Source organism: Lates calcarifer, linkage group LG14 (assembly GCF_001640805.2).
Source record: "Lates calcarifer isolate ASB-BC8 linkage group LG14, TLL_Latcal_v3, whole genome shotgun sequence".
NCBI lineage: Eukaryota > Metazoa > Chordata > Actinopteri > Centropomidae > Lates > Lates calcarifer.
In genome coordinates, this window is record NC_066846.1 from 8,001,340 (window position 1) to 8,020,628 (window position 19,289).

General features: G+C 39.0%; 1 long non-coding RNA gene across 1 annotated transcript; it reads right to left on the bottom strand.

Moving 5' to 3' along the window:
- Positions 1-6,501: 6,501 nt before the first annotated feature.
- LOC108879966 (uncharacterized) lies at positions 6,502-18,967 on the bottom strand. The gene is made up of 4 exons (XR_001960413.2): positions 18,903-18,967; positions 15,615-15,753; positions 14,006-14,096; positions 6,502-6,590 (listed from the first exon to the last, which is right to left on the bottom strand). It is a non-coding gene; the product is annotated as an uncharacterized LOC108879966 (long non-coding RNA).
- Between the last annotated feature and the right edge of the window lie 322 nt (positions 18,968-19,289).

Below are 19,289 nucleotides of genomic sequence, written 5' to 3' on the forward strand. Positions count from 1 at the left end.
AAACAACACCCCATTCATTATGACTAGTAACTTGATAGCGACTGAAGGGATCTGGACTCTCCCTCCAGGCTTTCAGAGGGGTTATTGATCCATTAATTTCGTCGACTTTAGTGGTCTGCAGTGACAGAGTGCCTCTGTAAATTGAATGGGGGCTGAGGGATTACAATGATCGTATCTGATGAAAAGGCTCTGCACGAGTGGCAACGACATAAATAAAGCCAAAGGTCATCCATCTTCCTCTCATAGGAGCCGGCCTACTGTGTAAATGAATATCTAATCTCATCCCCCGAAGGCCCCCTAGTGGCAAATATGTCACAGGAGTGAAGAGCGACCAAATGTCAGCATATGCTCTTCACACTTTGGAAATACTGGACTCACAGTGGAGAGGAAGCAGTGGGAGGACAAAGGTACCTGGGGGAAAATTGCTTTTGCACTACTTTGGAAACATATGTCATTACTGTGATTACAACAAACTGCACATATCTATTCTCCCTAATAAAGTTACTGCCTCTCATAGTAGACTTGTCCAAAGCTATGATTGAGGATACTGGGGTCATGACCTCTTTATTTTGAGGGATATAGAGGTTTTTGCTACTTCTTTCAATGTCCAACTTTCAGTTTTGGTGGAAATCAAGTGAGCAAATACTCTACCAGGACAAGTTTGTCAGCTTTTATGTATATGGCTTAATATAATTTGGTTTACAAAATACTTCACTTTTGTATTAAGGAGCGTTCAGTCTTTGCCTTCATGTATGAATCTTTGTAACATTTACATCAAACAATAAGATCAATTAGTCACTTTTCAAGAAATGTGTTCAGACATTTTAGGGGCATTTCATGTCTTAATTTGATACCTGACAGTACAAAGGTGAGAGGAAATGAGTGTAGAGAGAGATGGGGAATAGCAGATGTGAGCTGGGGGTGTTGCAGTTCATGGTTGGTGCCTCAAGCCTTATGCCACCAGGAAACCACCAAAATATACCTTTAATCTCTGCATGTCATATTTACTTGATGGAAAAAAAGATAACAAAATCAATTGGTATTATCAATAAGAGCAATAGATCAGATGATGAACTCTTGTTTGGGCTATCACTTATTTCACCAACCTCATTAAGATCCTTTCTTTAGGAGAAAGTGCTTTGTTCCAGACTTGGTACATTTAGTAGCATTTAGTTGCTATATTTAGTAGTGAGAGAGAACACTCGGCCCTGCTCTTTAATGATTTAACTATCCTGTTTTTAATATAAATATTTATCCAACATTTATTTTTATCAAGTGTCTGCATCATCTTTCACTATTTAGAACAAGTCTCTGTCAGTTCTCATCAGAGAGGATATATGAGATTTCAGCTGTGGAGTGAGCAACATCATACTGTAACACAAAATATTAAATATTTGTAGTAATAATTACCTGAATTATGTGTATTTTCACCACCTTGTTACCTGTGAAAATAAACTTGTAGAATTTTGACTTCAGTCTTTCTAAATCCCACTAATTATCAAGATGAAGCATTAGTCATCAGTCATAGACCATCATGACACTTTTTAGTAACAGATGCAGGAGAATATTTTTGAAAAAAAAAAAATCAGGGAGTTTATAATCACAGGGGAGATGAGACCATATTGCACTTCTATATTTGCTGTGATATTCCTCTGTGTATGACAACAACAGGTCATTTCATTGTGGCCTCTGAGATGAAAAGCCCTGACCTTCGAGGGCACCAGTCTAGCCAACTTCAAACTGCATGACATCTGATCCAGGATCAGATGTCAGCTGCTTCACACAGCTACATAGCTGTAAGATTATAATGAGCAGTGAAGACAGTGAAAGTAGCTTTCAGAGTTATGAAAATGATTTAAGAAGTAGAATACAGAGGAACTTTGATGCCTAAGTGACAGAGTCTATTCTGTCTATGAGGCTGTCCCAGTCTTTAAGATCAGTGTAGGAGCTCTGAACAAAAGACACACCGAAATCAATAGTACAAGTTGGAGGAAACAGATACTTGAGACTAATGGACACTGGGAATTGCAGCTGATGGGTGTAAAAGGGCTGAAATTCATATTGATACGGACATCACAGGCCAGTGGGCTCCAAGAGGGCGAGAGGAGGTCACAGGTTGCTTTGACAGCCTACCCCGTCTTAATGGAAGCCTATCGACTGAATTGGAAAGAAGCCTCTGTGACTAACATGTAACAGGGAGGCATAGAGTCTGCGTTATGCTCACACTAGAATAAAAGTGTCTGTACGGGCCCTTGGTACATGTGCATCTTTTGTGTGTGCGAATGTAGGCATATCAGTTTCTTAGTCTTGAGGGATTCTTGTTCTGATCAATAGCAGGTTATTAGTTGCTCAATAATGCCTTTTTTCAGCTCAATACCATATATGCATTGAAATCTGAAATGATCATCGTGCTGTTATAATTGTGCTCCTGTATTACATCATTTAAAATGCTGCTAATTTAATGTGTTTCTCATCGTGGTCTACTGCACTTCATAAGTCACAAGGGGAAGGACAGCAGACTGCTCTGCTACCACTGGTGTGGCTGACTGTGACCAGACTGGCCAGATTAAACCTGAAGTGACTGCATATTCTCAAACATGCTAATCATGAATTCAAAAATGCAAAAAAGAGGGGTGCTGCTGCTGGTTTTAAAGTCCCTGAAAACATATTCTCTCAATCAGCTTCTCTCTATGAATGACAGAGTGATACATGAATACATAATTTTCCGCTGAAGTTTATTTCAATTTTGAAATTTCTGATTTGTCTCATGGTTTAAAGTGGCACAAAAGGGTGATATCAAGACATTTCTTTGAAATGAATCAAATAAAATTTGATTTGATCAACCCCACACAGTCCTAATGAAGCAGATAAGCTGGAGTTTTGGAGTTTCGCTGTTAAATATTAGATTACAAGGCTACTTTCTTGACAAACTCTCCATGAGACCTTAAGTTGAATCACAGTGATGTGAGGAGTGTCTGAGCTCAGTTTTAAGGAGCTCTAACAGTGGCCCAATGGGTTTAAATTACCTAAAGAAGAGGCAGAATTTTCTCAACCCAGAATTTGAAAAAAAAAAAAAAAAAATCTAAATGACCAACTTTAAAGATGGACAGCGCCCTCACTAGTTCTACATGTCAGTGAATTTTGAGCAATAACACCAAAGTGTGATTCCCCCAAAAACCCTTCTGATTGTTTCATTTGACCCAGTTGAGCCAAAACTATCCAACACTCACAAGAATGTTTCTGACCCATTAATCATCTCACAGCCAGACAACCAATTCCAATTCATCCCGTCACTGCTTGGTGGGATCCCAATCCCAAACTGGAAACCACTGTGTGGTTACACTCTTTCCTGTGGTGTAACTCATGATCACACTGAGCACAAAGTTAATGGGCATACATGCTGAGAGAGAGAGTCTCCCTCAGCACTGGATTTCTTTACTTCAAGTACTGTTTACATGCATGCTGTCTATTTGCCAAATGTGAATTGGCAATTAGATAAAGATTTCTATGGTGTGCTTAGATACAAACTGCTGACTCAATATGAGATTGTAGTGTTAAAGTGACAGTTAATTGACTGCTGGTGTGTTTCCCACTGATTTACCCTCCTCTTCCAGGCAGTTGGCGACAGGACATAACCTGACCCACATCTCTCACCACAAAAATGTAATAATCTGTGCTGCAGCCGCTTTTCTTCCTTCTGAATTGGCAGCATGTGCTCCCAGCTCGGTCTCTCCCCGAGGGCTGAGCAGCTGCGCATCGCTCGACTCATCCAGTGTGACAGCCCGAAATCGCAAGTGCAACAGCTCAGTCATGGGAATTTATCATCTGTAAACACACATATCACTGAGCAATCAGCGAATGAGTCTGATACAAGTCGAGCTGCGGTTGATGCAGTGAAAAGGACAACTACTCCCCAAATAGGGATCATTGGATTGTGAGCTAATAGCCTGAGTGGCTGCCTGCCAGGTAGATGCACCTGCGGCTCTTAAACAGACTGTGCCATCACTACAGTTAAACCATTACATATGTCTTCAGAATACCAAGAGTACCATTAAACAGCAGTTGCTGAGAAACATCCTTTACTCTCAACAGCTCTAAAGCAGTCTACATGAGCAAGCATCTTAACTTAATCCTACAACATATCTTATCACACTGATTCACAGTAGCAGCAAAACAACAAGGGACTGTCCAGTAAAGTCACCAGATTTTAACATGACCAGAAGAAAAACTGTCACCCACAGATTTCTAAAGGGATATTCAGTCATTTGGGTTTGAATTTACCAGCTGCAGCTATCATTTAATTGAGTGAAAAGGTACCACAGCTGAGAGTGAAAGGCTGAGAAAATCACACCTAAGAATCTCCAAACACAACTTGTTAAAGACGCTATACGTGAGTTTTGCACAGCTAATGTTAGCATTAACCGCTGTTTACACAGCAGTCTGGAAGAAATGTTGCAAGTTCAGGGTCAAACTTCATTCCTTTACTCACCAAGAGTGGTCTCCAGTGATGGAAATCAACAACATCATTAACTCTTGTTTTACTTCTATTTCTATCACTTCTTTTCATCTATTGAAGTTAGCATGCTAACCAGCTAGCCAGCTTATGAAGAATTTCACACCTATCAAATTACAAAACACCCATAAGAGTGGAAAAACGGAACAACCATGATCTGCATGCACAAACTAAATGTGTATTGTTGTGCCAAGTAGGATTATGGAATATTTAATGGTTTCATCTAAACATATACAGTATAATGCCTACATTTTAGATGAGCAAGTTCTGATATGATGCAGAACACTGCTGCTGCAAACTGAATTTTACTCTGTGATTTATTCTGTAGTATCAATTAAGGTGTATTTTTTCCATTCAACACCACTTAATATAAAGGGTTAAAACCTTGTTATATAGACTATCAGCTACTGAAGTATGTAAAGTACATAAAAATCACACCTAGATAATTTTTTGTGGCAGTGGGTCACACTGCTTGACAATAGCTGTGGTCTGATGCTGCAGTATGATTGTTTTCAGAGTGACAAATTAATGAACAGTTTCCCACTCCACTTGTCCTCTAAGGCAGCTCTCTGAAGCAGCGCCGGTCACTGTAGAGCTGAACAGTGAAGCCGCCTCAGTGCCAGAGGCTCTGACCCATTCACCAGCTCTTTGGCCCTTTGCTGGAATCCCAACTGAAACACAATTTGTAACAGTCCAGCCATTTCTGTCTGAACCACTCATCTGAAACAAATACAGTTGCTCTGGGTGATATGTAGATACAGATGGTGCAACAGAACTAACTGTTCTGTTAATTACTGCATGATGGACACTCAGCTATCACACTTTGTCTGGAAAAATGAACAACAACCAGCTATATTATGAAAATGTAGATGAACCACGATGCCAGAGGATTTTTTTAAAAGCACAAAATGATGAAAAACTACTGTATCTGCTCACAGTGGTGATGAAGGCTTCAATGTCTTCCCCACAGTACATTTCAGCCAACAAGTGGATCCAGCATGACAGCAGCCCGAGGTTGAGCTCTCATCAACGATCATGATCTGACGCTCAAAAGGCTCTCATACAACCTGTCATCTGCTATCAAAGCCACCATTAACACGGCTGTCGACATTACTCATCAGCTGAGATGAATGATGTGCCGATAAGGTCACAGTTCACAGCCACTTCAGACTGTCGACAAACGTCTGTCAGTTCGGCTGTGTATCAAAAAACCCACTGAATTTCAGGGACGCTCTTTAAAAATTTTGGTGTAATATGTTTGTGTACTTGTGTAGATGAAAACCTCAGAAACAAATAATACAGGCTTTTTTGAAATGTCGCAAAATATTACTTTCCCGGGTACGGAAAATGCTCAGGAAATATTGTTACCAATGAAACATGAGCTAGTGTGCAAAGTCAGAGAATTGTAAGAGTGGTTATTTGTTTTTGGACTGAAAAAATAAATACTCATATTAAGCAAAAAGCAAACAGCACACAAAATATGTGTCTGCCTTTACCATCAACAGACTGCACAACAGAAACTGACAATAGCACGTCCAGGAAGTAAGTAACTACAGATTTCCTATTTTTCTATCTCAATAAACAATGATACTGAAAAGTCTAGTTACTAAAGTTCTGGTAGAAAAACAGAGCAGAAATATAACATTATGTTAAAAGCTAAAGAAATTTACTGAGCTCTCAGTGACATTCAGTGTGATTTCATCCATGCTGTCAATAATCCACAATATTACAGTACCTCTGCTGAGGTATGTCAAAGCTTTGCTCCTAGGCTTTCATTCACATTTACCTGTAACAATAGTGAGTCACTAAAAGTCCTGCTTCCATCCTCTAATAGAAGTTCAAAAACTATGAAGTCAAAAGGTGATTTCCTGTGTCATTTTGTCTACAGTACACAGCACTTTAAAAAGAGGTGAGTGCAGAGGTGACTCAACGGCATCTGTTTCTTCTGAAATCAAACAACACTTCACAAATATCTGTGCTTACTTGCCTTCAAATCCCCCGGTGTCCAAGAGAGGATGCAGCGCGGAGAGACAGATGCTTTCAGCCATGTATTATTCACCACTTTAATTCCACAACCCTACAAAGGGAGAAAACAGAGTTTGTGTTTATTTTATTTATCTTTCAAATCCACAAATAGATAGCTGCAAAATGTTCCCGGTAAAAAATTTATCACTGAGCATCAAATAGTGAACAACTGGTGCTGTTGCCCAGGGTTATAACTGCTATCTGTGCATCTTTTCAGAAGTCCAAACACTTGACCAGGGTGAAAATAAGGTTTTGACATTTCATATTTGGACTTGTTCAGGGTAAAATTAATTTGGAATTGACAGAAACTCTAAGATGAGATTTGGTGTGTATGTCTGAAGCCTTTGCTCAAGAACAAAAGACATGGGAACACTTTCGTTACTTGATCTACGATGTTGTGTGGCTGCTTCATAGAAATCACAGATATTTTGACTGAAAAGAAACATTGTTGATCAATAAAAGAGTTAGGGAAGTTGTCATTAGATCTTACCTAAAATACATCTGTTAAATAAGTGTTAGATGAGAAGATTGATACCAATCTTGTGTCTGTGTGTTGAGTCTGTAGAGCACCAGATAGAAGGTGATCAGCTTAGCTTAGCATAATGAATGGAAGTGGAGGAAACAGCTAGCCTAACTCTGCACATTGTTCAAAAATATGCCTATCAGCACAAGTGCACTGTATCACGTTTGTTTAACATTAAGAATTACAATTTGTGGTTTTACCAGGAGGTTACAGAAAGTATTTCTTGGCAAACCACTAGCCCGATTACGAGACTGAATAGTCATCTTGCTTTTCTTCAGTCTTTGGATGGCAATTATTTAGAAACATGCTCACAAACAACTGGGCATGGTCAAGACTGCCAAGAAATAGTAACATTAGAAGTAAATAGACTGATTCAATGACTTAATTAATGTGCTTCAGAGTGTATTTTTGAACTTCAGCGTGAGCCAGGCTAGCTGTTTCCTCTGCTTCCAGTCTTTATGCTAAGCTAAGCTAATTTCCTCAAGGCTCTAGATCCCTACTAACCACAGACAAGAGACATGGATCAATCTTCTCATCTCATTCAGAAAAAAACATATAAGTGCATTTCCAAATATGATGAACTATTTGTTTAAGTGGTTTTAGAGTTAATAAATACACAGTTCATTTTATATTAAAAAGGAACCCATGCAGTGTTCAAAGACAACAGTTTCTAACAGATTGTTGTGCTTTTACATTTATTGCTCTGACACAGAAAACAACCAAAAAAATAAATGAATAAAAGCTGTCACAGATGAACTGGTCAAAGCTGTATTTCAAACTTGATTATGTTTAAACTCACTCATACAGAGGGACTTTCAAACCCATCCTATCGTGTAGAACGAAGCACTCTCCCAAAATGCTTTGAGATTTGGGGGGAAGTGGCTGAACAGATTGTTATGTCACCATTAGGGAGCTGTAATAAAGTCATATTTCTTTTGCATTTTGCATGACTGGAGGGCCTTCCACTCTCGCCTGTCTGCTCCTCTCACATCAGCCTCCCTTAAGTGGAGCAGTTCTGGGCTGCAGGTTTTGCCTCGCTGCCGCCAGAGTGTGTCTGTGCCAGATAGCATTGCATGATTACACTCAGCAGCGCACAATTTTGTAGACAGCATTATAGCAGGAGAATAAAATGTCTTAGGCCTCATTAAACGCCCACACATTTAGAAATTAGAAACCAGTTATTCATCATTGAGAAGGAAATAGAGAGATCAAAAGTAAGTCTTTTATAACAGGTTATTTACAGGCTACAAGGGGATGGGCAGCTTCATGAAAACGCTGTGTGAACGATGGCCAAACCTCAGCCAGAGATTTCCATGAATCAAAAGTCTTGTTTAGTGCATTTGTACAACAAAAGCTGAAAAACACAATTTTCTTGCCAAACTCAGAGGTGTTGGGTTTGGTTGAGATTTGGTTGTGATAAACAGTGACAATCAAGTGCATAAAAAATATTGTGTTTCCTCTGAGCTATAAAACACTAAAGCTGTTCTGACAGATATTCTTTTTTTTTTGCCAGGAGCTGATGCAAACAGAACAATAATGCTATCTGCTGTATATGTGAATGCACTATAAAAGAAAATGCTGTCATGTTAATTTTGTTCACATTTTCAAGTGGTATACTGAATATGTGGCTCAAACTTTGCTTGCGTTCACATAAATATTTGACCAATTGCTAAATGAATTAAAAAAAGCAAATCTTCATTGTCAACATTTCAGGGCAGCAACCATAGTTATGAGGTAAATGTAATCTCTCTGCTGCTTGAGGCTGAGAATCATTTACAATCTTAAATATTTACAGTAGTGATTTTCTGTCTTAGAACTTGGATTCCACAAATGAAGCACTGGCGACAGTTCAGTAAGGTGAATTTTTAACTCCTGCTCTGATCTTCTTGTCACTTTCACTTTCCAACAGCCAATCACTTCTTGGATGCTGACGTTTGAATATCATTTCAGTTGTGCTATTCTGTCTTTCTTTATGTGTTGTTTTTTTCATACCTACTACTGTAAAACCTCCCACCTCACCACCACAAATGTCCATCTCAAGTGTTTCCAACATCCACCTGCCAGCTTTACTCCACCACCACCACTGTCTGTATCCCCATTTTGTCCCATCTCTTAATTTCATGTGAGCCTTCGCTTCAAGAAGATACATCACATTGGTGGAGTTTAATCACTAAAACCTTCTTGAATTGTTATACACTTGAATTTGGTTGCAAAACCCACTACCCTTTCTATTGATTCAAGTATATTTCCGTTAATAACAGATAAACCAAAGTATTCATTAGTTATCTAAACATGTCAGTTCTATGACTGCTGCAATCACATCCTGCCCCATCATGTCACTGGCTTAATGGTTAATATTTGTTACTGAATGAATGGATGTTAGGTTACACACAAGAGTGCTAAGCTGCAATACCACAAAAAGTCATAATCTGTGTTGTTTAATGATCATGAAAAGGTTTATGCATGGCTAGTGCCCATGATGGCGACAGAGGGTCAGCAGCAAAGGCTTTCAAGAGGTGGGATCCACATCTTCTGGAAATCCCACTTGATTGACAGACTGAGCAAACTGTTTCTACTGTTTTAAATGTTGCCATTGTTTTAATGTTTCTGGGGCTGTGGCAGTAGATGACTCTGCAAATCCTTTGAGAATGCCAACTGTTGCATGTTCTAATACCAAAGCAAACATGGACAGCACGCAGCAGCTTGCATTGGTTATATGCAGCACAACACATGCTGAAAAAAAAAAAAAAAAGACAGAGTTTGGGTGAGATCCTGGATGGAGGCGTGGGCAATGTTGACTGTACAGCCTATAGAGAAAACTGGAGGTGAGCGAACTTTGTAAAACAATGCTAACTTCAGCTGAAGCTGTTTATTTACTGGTATGTCTCCCTTGAGACATCATCCATCGCTAATGTCAGTCGCGAATGTCAAACTTGTTTTAAAAAAATGTGCCACAAGAAGAACTGGCAGTGACTAGATCTGAAGATTTAAGATTAGAATCTACACATATCACACACTATATGACTTTATCTGACTGTCAACACCGACTAATGCAGAACAGACCCAGTCCAACCTGGTCCAACCAGTCATCATGCCTGATTCATGTTCATGATCAGATCAACAGGCAACAGTAATGTGCCCACACCTTTAATATTTAAAACCCAAAGAAGAATGCATGAAAACAAAAGAGGATCTTGTTACTCTGAGGCCTCAAAAAAATCCACACCCTATTTCAGCAACAAGTAAACATGTGGTCAGATTGACCAACTAAGACTCTGTGATTTTCAGTCCCGAACATCAACAACCTTCATGTCTTTGATGTAGACTTCTTAATGACTATAGTTAAGGATAAAAAATGAATTGTGTGCAGAGTGTCAGGCTTGGGCCACTCTTTGTTCCCAAGCGAACTTGTTGAAAGACTACATTACCAGCCTTTCTCAAGTGGGCATTGCTGCTGCTTGGCTCTTCCTTGTGCCTCTCTGGGTTTGATTTGAGCCAAAAGAGCCACAGGATATGACTTCCAAGGCATTAGCATTCTCAGCAGTCACCCAGCAAAATATTCAGATCTTGCTAGTTTAAAGTGACAGGGTGCTTAAACTACAGTACATGGGGGTAAGAAACAACTGCCTCCTGCTAACTACAAACACATTATGTAAGGAGCAGTGATGGGCTCATGTCCTTTCATCTGCTGCAGTCTGTTTCTTACAGTATTTCCCAACACTATAGTGTTACACCTCCTGGGTATGCATGCTAATGCCCTTTAAGCACTGTGACTTTATGATGTGGTTCAAAGCAATTTGGAATAATGTGATGGAATTGGCTGAGGAGTCCAACAACTGATCTTTAACTCATTGTCCAAGTGTTTGGTCTACACTGACTCAGGCAAACTGATTAACTCAACCTGGTTGTTTCTTTTATGTTGTCTGTACATTCTGCCTGTTTCTTCACAAGTTTTCACTGAAATGTGTCAGTCGGAAAATGGCCACCAGTTTTACTTTAAAAGTCTTAGAAAACTTACTTTGCCTGAAAAGAAAATGGAAAATGACTAGATCATGTAAACATGCCCATTAATCCACCAAATGCTATGACAAATATGCCAGCTTTGTGTTAGATTTGAACAGAGTTTTCATATTTGCTCCAACTGCGGCCACCACAGTATAGATTCAGTTTAGTTTTTCTGAACTTTTGGGCAAAACTTTTTTGTGTCATTGACTTAAAAGAAATACAAAATTTTTGTTACAGTGTGACAAAACAATTCAACCTACTAGCTTTTTCCAGAGCTTTCCGCTTTAACACACCATCTTCATCAGTGTGATCAGTTTTTCATGCTTCTGTTAACTTTTTTTTTTTCAAGGTCTGAAGTAAGAACTAAGTTTCAGGTTTAGCTTTTTGGTTTTGTCTCAGTTTTGAGGGGGAAAAAATCCATGTTAAAAACAATGCATTTCAAGTTTTGGGCAAGAGTGTCATAGTGCCTTTTTTAAAGTTTTAGTTTTCATAGTAAAATAATAACTTTGGATCTGCTGTTTATCATTGTACCAACAGGGTTTTGAGAATTTAGCAGGGCTGTTCAGGAAGTGAGTTTGACTGGATCAAAAAAATATGCTTTGCCTTTGTCTTTGCCTACTGATAGACACACAGTGTGGCTGTCCATGAATCTGTTTGGATGTTATATGCCTTTTTTAATATGAAGCCATGTCACTGTTACACCCCCCTGTTATCCAGCTGGTATGAATGGCATGACATTGTGCAGTATTCCTCTCCATGTTCCTAACCACCCTTTCCACAAACATCTATTCATAACTCTCTGAAACATCCTGTATACAGGCTGAGCAGGCTGAACACAGAGTCCCTCATCGACTCCAGTGGTGAGAGTAATTTGGTGTAATTGCACCGTGGGTGAAACCTTTGAAGACCCAGTTTGTGTTGTGAGTGAAACAATGATGATTAGAGCTTGTTCACTTGTCAATAGTGATTAGGGGAGCAACCATGTTTAAAAAGCAGATCTTTTTATCATGCAAAACTTTGTTTCCCATATTATATAGTAGTTTAAAAAATACTTTGTTTTATTTCTAAATGTCTAGACACACAGTGTTGTGCTTATGATAATAATAATAATAAAATCATTAGGTGTATTTGCACATTTTCAGTAGCCTCGATTATCTACATGACTTACCAAGAGTGTGATCAACCATGCGGAAGGGACAAAAGAAGATATTTAAGTTTTAGCTGCAGGGAAAAACTGTTTCAGTGACAAACAATACACAGCATGAGCTGAGTTGAGGCATGAAAGGCTCCCACCACATGATATAGATTACCTTTAGAGAAATCTGGGCGCCCATTAACACTGCTGTTTGATCTCAATGGCACAAATTGATCCAAGGTGAAGAAATTGTTGGTTAATTATGATTGATGATGACAAGAAGGGGAAATGATTTGTGCCTTTAAATTCTCAGTTCCTTAGTTAAAACTCACAGTAGGAGCTTTAGGAAGCTGTAATGTATGAATATCTAAAACCATGAGATTATTAGAACTACAATGTATTATTCACTATAGATATACATTATTTTTTAAATACGGGTATTTTTATTAGTTTTACTACTGTATTACTACTATTTCAGTATTTATTTTACAGTTGAACAAGACTAAAGACTAAGGACACTTTGCTAACTAAATGTTAAAGAGATTGTAAGTTTTCTCAGTTGCCACATTTTGTTTTGTTTTTTTGCCAGGAGAAGGTTGTTGTGTTTACAATACAAGAGGTTATAAACGCCCTGGTTAAAATCTTAACTGTAGTGGAAGAAAAGACGTGATAGAAATAGAAGCAAAACAAGCATTAAAAGCATTAACAGTGGTGTTGCTTTCCGGTGCTGGAGACATCTCTTGGTGAGCAAAGGAACTGAATTCTCAACATTTCTTCTAGACTAGTAGGTAAACAGCTCCTTTAAGCAGGTATAATGTTTATCATGTTCAGCACCTTAGATTAGCATGTTAGCATGCTAATTATCACTAAATATTGCTGTGTAATTGTGACACTTTCTGAATGTCCTACAACACAGTTTTAGCATTTGTCTACTGCAATTCTTTCTTGTATATCAGTCAATATAAAGTATGTGCAGATATTCATATCTTTGTGAGAAGCTGAGGTGGGCCAATAAACCAGTATCAGCTGGGTGATTTATCTGTTGGGCTCTTGTACACAGAGGGCAATTTAAACTAAATCCTGAAGGAACTGGATACACTGTTTATGCAGGAAATTGACAATATGGAACACATTACAACCAACACATCCGGAACACATTAATACAACTACATTTAAGTTTAAGGCCACAGCCCAGGGCCAAACATTTGTGTCAACAAAAGCACATTTTATAAAGGACCCTGCCTGTTAACAAATGCATTAAATTTCACACTCACTTCAGCTGTTTGCTCACCCATTTCATTTTCTCACTGATGGTAAAGTGAAAACCTCCCAGTAAAAAGCAGTCTATTTATGTTACTTTTGTCTTGATTCTAGTAGCAGACTGTCTCAAGAGGAATATAATGTCAACAGCCCAAATCCGTGACATATTTACAAATTTAAAAAAGTGTTTGAGACAAATAAAGATCCATGACTGCTTGGCATACTTCCCCCATGGAGACCCAAACCTTCAACATTTTCTTGCAACAGCCTCAATTGAGCAGGAAGGATTTTTACAGCGGCAGGGCATCTGTGACTCAGTGTCTAGAATAACTCTCTAAATAAAGAATAAAAGCAATCTGCTCTCATTTCACTCAATGCACCTTTTCCTTCCCTGTTGCCAGGGGGATGACCAAATGCATTTCATATGCAAGCGTCGCGCTTCACTGCCTCCTGAGCACAAAGCAGAATCATGTTCCACTTTAAAAACGTTAATTTTACATTTTTAATGACTGGCTGATGGCTTAAGTAAGTGAGTGCCACTTACAAGGGGAGATGTGATGTTCTGGAAATCCTCCCTCGCACTCCTGCACCTCCTCGTCCTGGATTAAATGATCTCTCCTGATGGCCTGTGACTTCTGTTATAAGAGAGAAAAGTGATTAAAACATCTACAGGAATTTTAATGATTAATTTAATTATTGTGAACAGTAACATTGTACATTTTTGGATGCAAACTAATTTTTTTTTCACATTATTGTTGCAGACTCTACACATCATGTGTAAACTTGCTGCTGTGGAATCCAGTTAGTCAAGGAGATTCCTCAATTTCATGGGTGGTTAGCCTGATGCCAGGATTATCTCTTGTTATTTTAAGGCAGATAATACAAGATTATGACTTAATGGGATGTGTGAAATCAGCTGGAAGACACCAAGGGCCTCTCTCAAAGAAATATCTGCAAAACACAGTTCACGCTAGTCAAATTATGAATTGGTGAGGTGAAATAGTTGACCAAAATTCCATATCCAAAGGGAGGATTTGGCACATAAATCATCTATGCACCACACATTAAGGGTTCAGTTTCATAACTAGTGAAAATTGCACCGCTTTTGAGCCTGAGGTCATCCACAATTTCTGTAAAACGCCATCCTCTTCACCTTCTACACAACCCACTTCCCAAGAGCTAGCTAGCTGCCCAGTGTTGGGAAGAGAGGTTTCGATGTGTCTCAGATATGAGCTAAGCAGTTTATAGCACAAATTCTGCTCGTTTTTTTAAGGTAATTAGCTTGTGCTCAGCGCTGTCACATCCATAAGTGCAGCTGCTTATGAAAAAACAGGGCAAGAAAACAAGAGGCCAGGCCTCCCCAGGGTCAGTGCCCACCACAGCCTGGATTATGGCACCAAAGGAATCCTGGGAAGCGTGTATTGATTTGGCCTGACACTTGCTGCCACATTTAGCTTAGCCGCCGCTGACTCGCAAAGGCTTCAAGCAGTTATCTGCCACATTCTCTACTATCTTTAAAGAGCAATGAGAAATTACCTCATGCCATAGAAGATTTATCATCACATAATTAGCTTGGTGCACCTAACGGCATATCTCTTTTGACTGTTAATACAAGCTTAAAGTTCATGTGCACAGGACTATGCTTAATTAACTTGTTATCATGAGCATGCTGTGACGAAAACACTGGCCTTTATAAACTACATTTGTTTTACAGATTGTCTGGGTGTTGTGCTACACTGCAATGTCTGATATCTGCTTTATGCCACAGACAACACTGTGATACATCAGTACAGAAACAAACGCTGCACAGTGTCAGAAATATTCACCAGTCACTGTACTAAACCCACTTCATTATTAAGTGTCCTTGTAATGGACATTGCATCCCAGTTCAAAGCATTTAAAATGTTAATGTGCAAATGTTAGTGGGACTGCTATCACGAAGATCTCAGAAAACTAAGTAACAACTCTCTGGAAAAATATTTAGCTTCTTTATTGTCATGATTAAATGACAGTGGGCTTCCAAACCACATATTACATTCCTTATTAGTACAGAATTATATTCATAGGAGTAACTGTACTCGCAATTGTGCAGTAGTTTGACAAATATCAACTTGTGGTCTGGTTACAATGTGAGTGAGTTTGCACTATGGCACCTCTGATCAGTTGTGGGTGGCCTCCTTGGCGTTAATCCAACCATCCAGACTCCTGGTCCATAACTTTCTTTGGCCCCTTGCTGTGACAGGTTCTGGCCTTATGTTGTGTGATGACAGTTGAGCACATTCTCTGAAAGCTCTAAGCAAAAAAAAAAAAAAACAAAAAAAAAAACAGAATGTGTATCTCAAGTTAAGATATATTTGTCCTTGTACAGTATACCAGCTACAAAAACACGATGTGGCACAAACTGCTGCTGTTACTTGTGTCACCCAGTTCAAGAATTAGCATTCGACTCTAGAGTAAATTAGAGTTTAACCAAAAACAGTCTCATATGTCCAAAATATGAGTTAATGTGTTACCAGATGATGTGTTGCTAACAGCTGAACGAGCATCGCCACAACATGAACCAAATAACTGGATTTACACTGAAGAAGATTTTAAGGTCTTAGGACAGTATGATGCAGCATTTTTTAAAATTGATATATCCATATAAATTCACACAACAGAAATTAGTCATAGTATTCAAACTGTCAGCTCAAGATAATGTGTTGCACAAGCAGCCATATTTAAGCCCTATGCTCCAGTTACATTGTATCTGCTGTGTTCAGTGAAATTTTGTCCAGTGTCGTGAGCTGATTTGACTCCTCACATGCCCAGTGTTCACATTTCTACCCAGCTGTAAACATTTCATCACCCAGTGTTGTTGCTCTGCATGATTCCGGGCAACTACTTTGTGCAAAGAGCAACTCCTGGCAAATATTCGACTGGAATCATCCAACACTTTACCGTTTGGAGAACCCACTGGCTTTAAGTGGCCAAAAGCCATCGTATTTTATTTATGTGATGGCACTTCTGCGCCCTTTAGTCTGCCGCCCTCTTCAAGCAATAGCATAGGTCTCACCCTTTTCATTTCTACAACTGTCAGCCAGATCTGATTTCTCTTTTTAATGTTTTCCATTTGATTTAATTCTCCGGGCAACCGTTGTAACATCATGAGGCATCTTCTTCTGCATCTCTGTCAGCTACAAATGCAGTTGTGGGACCTCGCCAGATGAAATAGGCAAAGACAGCTTCACAGTCGCCAGGGGTGTTATTCTAAGATCAGGCTGGAATCAGAAGTTTTGTCGGTTTCAGTTAACCAGGGCGCTGCTAAATGGCTTAAGCCAAGCATAAACAAAGGCTCTGAGATATTGCTGCATGACAGCTAAAGTAGCTGGGTGCATCACGGACATGTACCCAGCCTAAAGAGCCCTCAGGCTTTCTCCTTCTTCATGACTGACTTTTAAGTGTTTTATCCCTGGGACACAGTGATAATGGGCATTAAGATCAAGAACACTTATTTCAATTGTGCTTTATGTTTTATTCTGGCCTTTAATTTGGTGGTGTCTAGACTGTGCTTTGCTGAGAATAATTCACATGGGAGCATACTACTATGAGAGGAGAACTGACTTTAAGTATGCCAGCATTAATCTGCTCTATTATTTTGTTGCCATGAAGGAATTTGTTTTTTAATGCTTTGTGTAAAAAAGCAAAGCCAAAATCATTTCTTTCTATACATATACATACTATACATACTGTATGTTCACAGCATGAATGTACATTATAGAAAGGGGGAGGGGTTATTCCTCAGTATCCTGATACATTCATTCATTATCTATACTGCTTATCCATTAAGGGTCCTGGGGGGGCTGGGTACACCCTGTACAGGGCCAACACATATAGACAAACATCCATTCACACTCACATTCACACCTACATGCAATTTAGAGTCACCAGTTAACTGAGGCTGAGGTTTTTGGGACTGTGGGAGAAAGCAGGAGCATCTGGAGAGAACCAACACAGGCACAGGGAGAATATGCACCCAGCTGAACCAGGGTTTGAACCTGGAAATTTCTTGCTGTGAGGCAACAGTGCTAACCACTGCACCACCATGCAGCCCATCCTGGTACATACAGTATATAATGTATAAACTGGTTCTAATTCTGAGATATCTGTGTCTATGGTTTAAAGGGTGAGGCTAATGTTATTCTGTATTCTCTTATTTTGAAAAAAGAAATATCTTTTGATAAGACCAAAAACCAACAACATGTCAGTCTGTGTATTTGTCAACTCAGCCCCAAGCCTGTTGGTTCTACTGTGATAAATCTTCTCTCATCAGCTGGACCATGTAGATCACTCAAACAGGAGTTTGTTGGGGACTATTTTCTGCTGCAGATTTGGTGGAGTAATGAGTATTTACAGTAGCTGGAAGGTGTGTGTGGAATCAGCTCAAAATAAAGTGCAATGCTCAAGTTCGTAATGGTGAAGGAACATGTCACCCAGTACAACAGTGTGGATCACTGATGTGTTTTTAACAACTTCTGAACAAAAATGGAACTCTTTGACACAGAGGAATAATATATTCAAGGCTTTGACTACACAGGTAATACTAATGATAGAATCAATGTATTGGTTTTGGTCTTTTCATGGGATTTGTTGACAAGAAGAAAAATACTAAATATCACCAAATTGATTTTTCAAAACAATGCCTCCCAGAGGACAAGAGGACGACACATACATTTAATTTCATTAAAATATACAATGAGAAATATCAGCCTCACACTGTCCATAATCACACCTCCTCCACTCAGCCACCAGGAATGACAGCACAGGTGAAATCAATTAAAATCCATCAGGGTTTGGAGAAGAAAAGAGTGGGAGGCTGTGGCCAAAACTGCCCAATAAATGTTCTAAAAATGACCATAACAGCAGCAGAAAGGACTCACCTAACAAATCATTAATAAACATACAAATAAAAACACAGAGGAACATTTGAGGTCATCTCAAATTCCTTTCAGTTACTCAGAGTTCAAGGCCCCGAGCCCAAAAGAGACGCAGATTATGAAAGCGGTGTAATACAACACCTGATAATGTGCCAGAATATTCCCACTCTCTGACAAAATGAATTTAACTTCAAGTACAAAAAAGTCAATTCATTCATATTCATACACTGGGAAAGCTCCAGATACTGTCATTACCTAAACACACACCTTCAAACTTGATCAATCCCACAGCCTGGGAATCATCTCCCAATGTGCTTTCAAATCTTATCAGAGCAACATGTTGTTTGATGTTTATTTCATTGGAAAATACTCACAGTGAAGTTATCTGTACCAGAGAAGCACAACAAACAACTGACCCACACTGCCATCCAAGCAGACACATGTGTGACTAAAAATCCAACAGAACATGATACAGGAACATGAACACACTGTATCTAAAGTTAAAGAGCAAAGAAGGAGCCTTACCTGTGATTTCAGGGGACATTTGCAGGAAAGGGACATATTGTCTGGGTGAAAACTTTGACTTCCTGGAAAGTTATCACTTCCTGGACAGGTGGGCAGATTTCAACCAATTAAAACATCACTTTTTTTTTTTTTTCCCATAAGCCCCGCCCCTTTACTCCCTGTGATCAAATCAAATTACTTTCATGTCCTGCCTGAAAATGCCTCAAATATTTCAAAAGGAAATGCACCACAATAATTAAGGAGGTAAAGATTTATTTTTTTGGAAGTTTGCATTTTTGCACAAATCTTAGCTGCCATACTTTCACATTAGACCTGCCACAAAGTCAGTCATTCAAACAATGTAAATAGCACTGTCACATGACTATCCAACAGTTTTTTCCTTCTTTA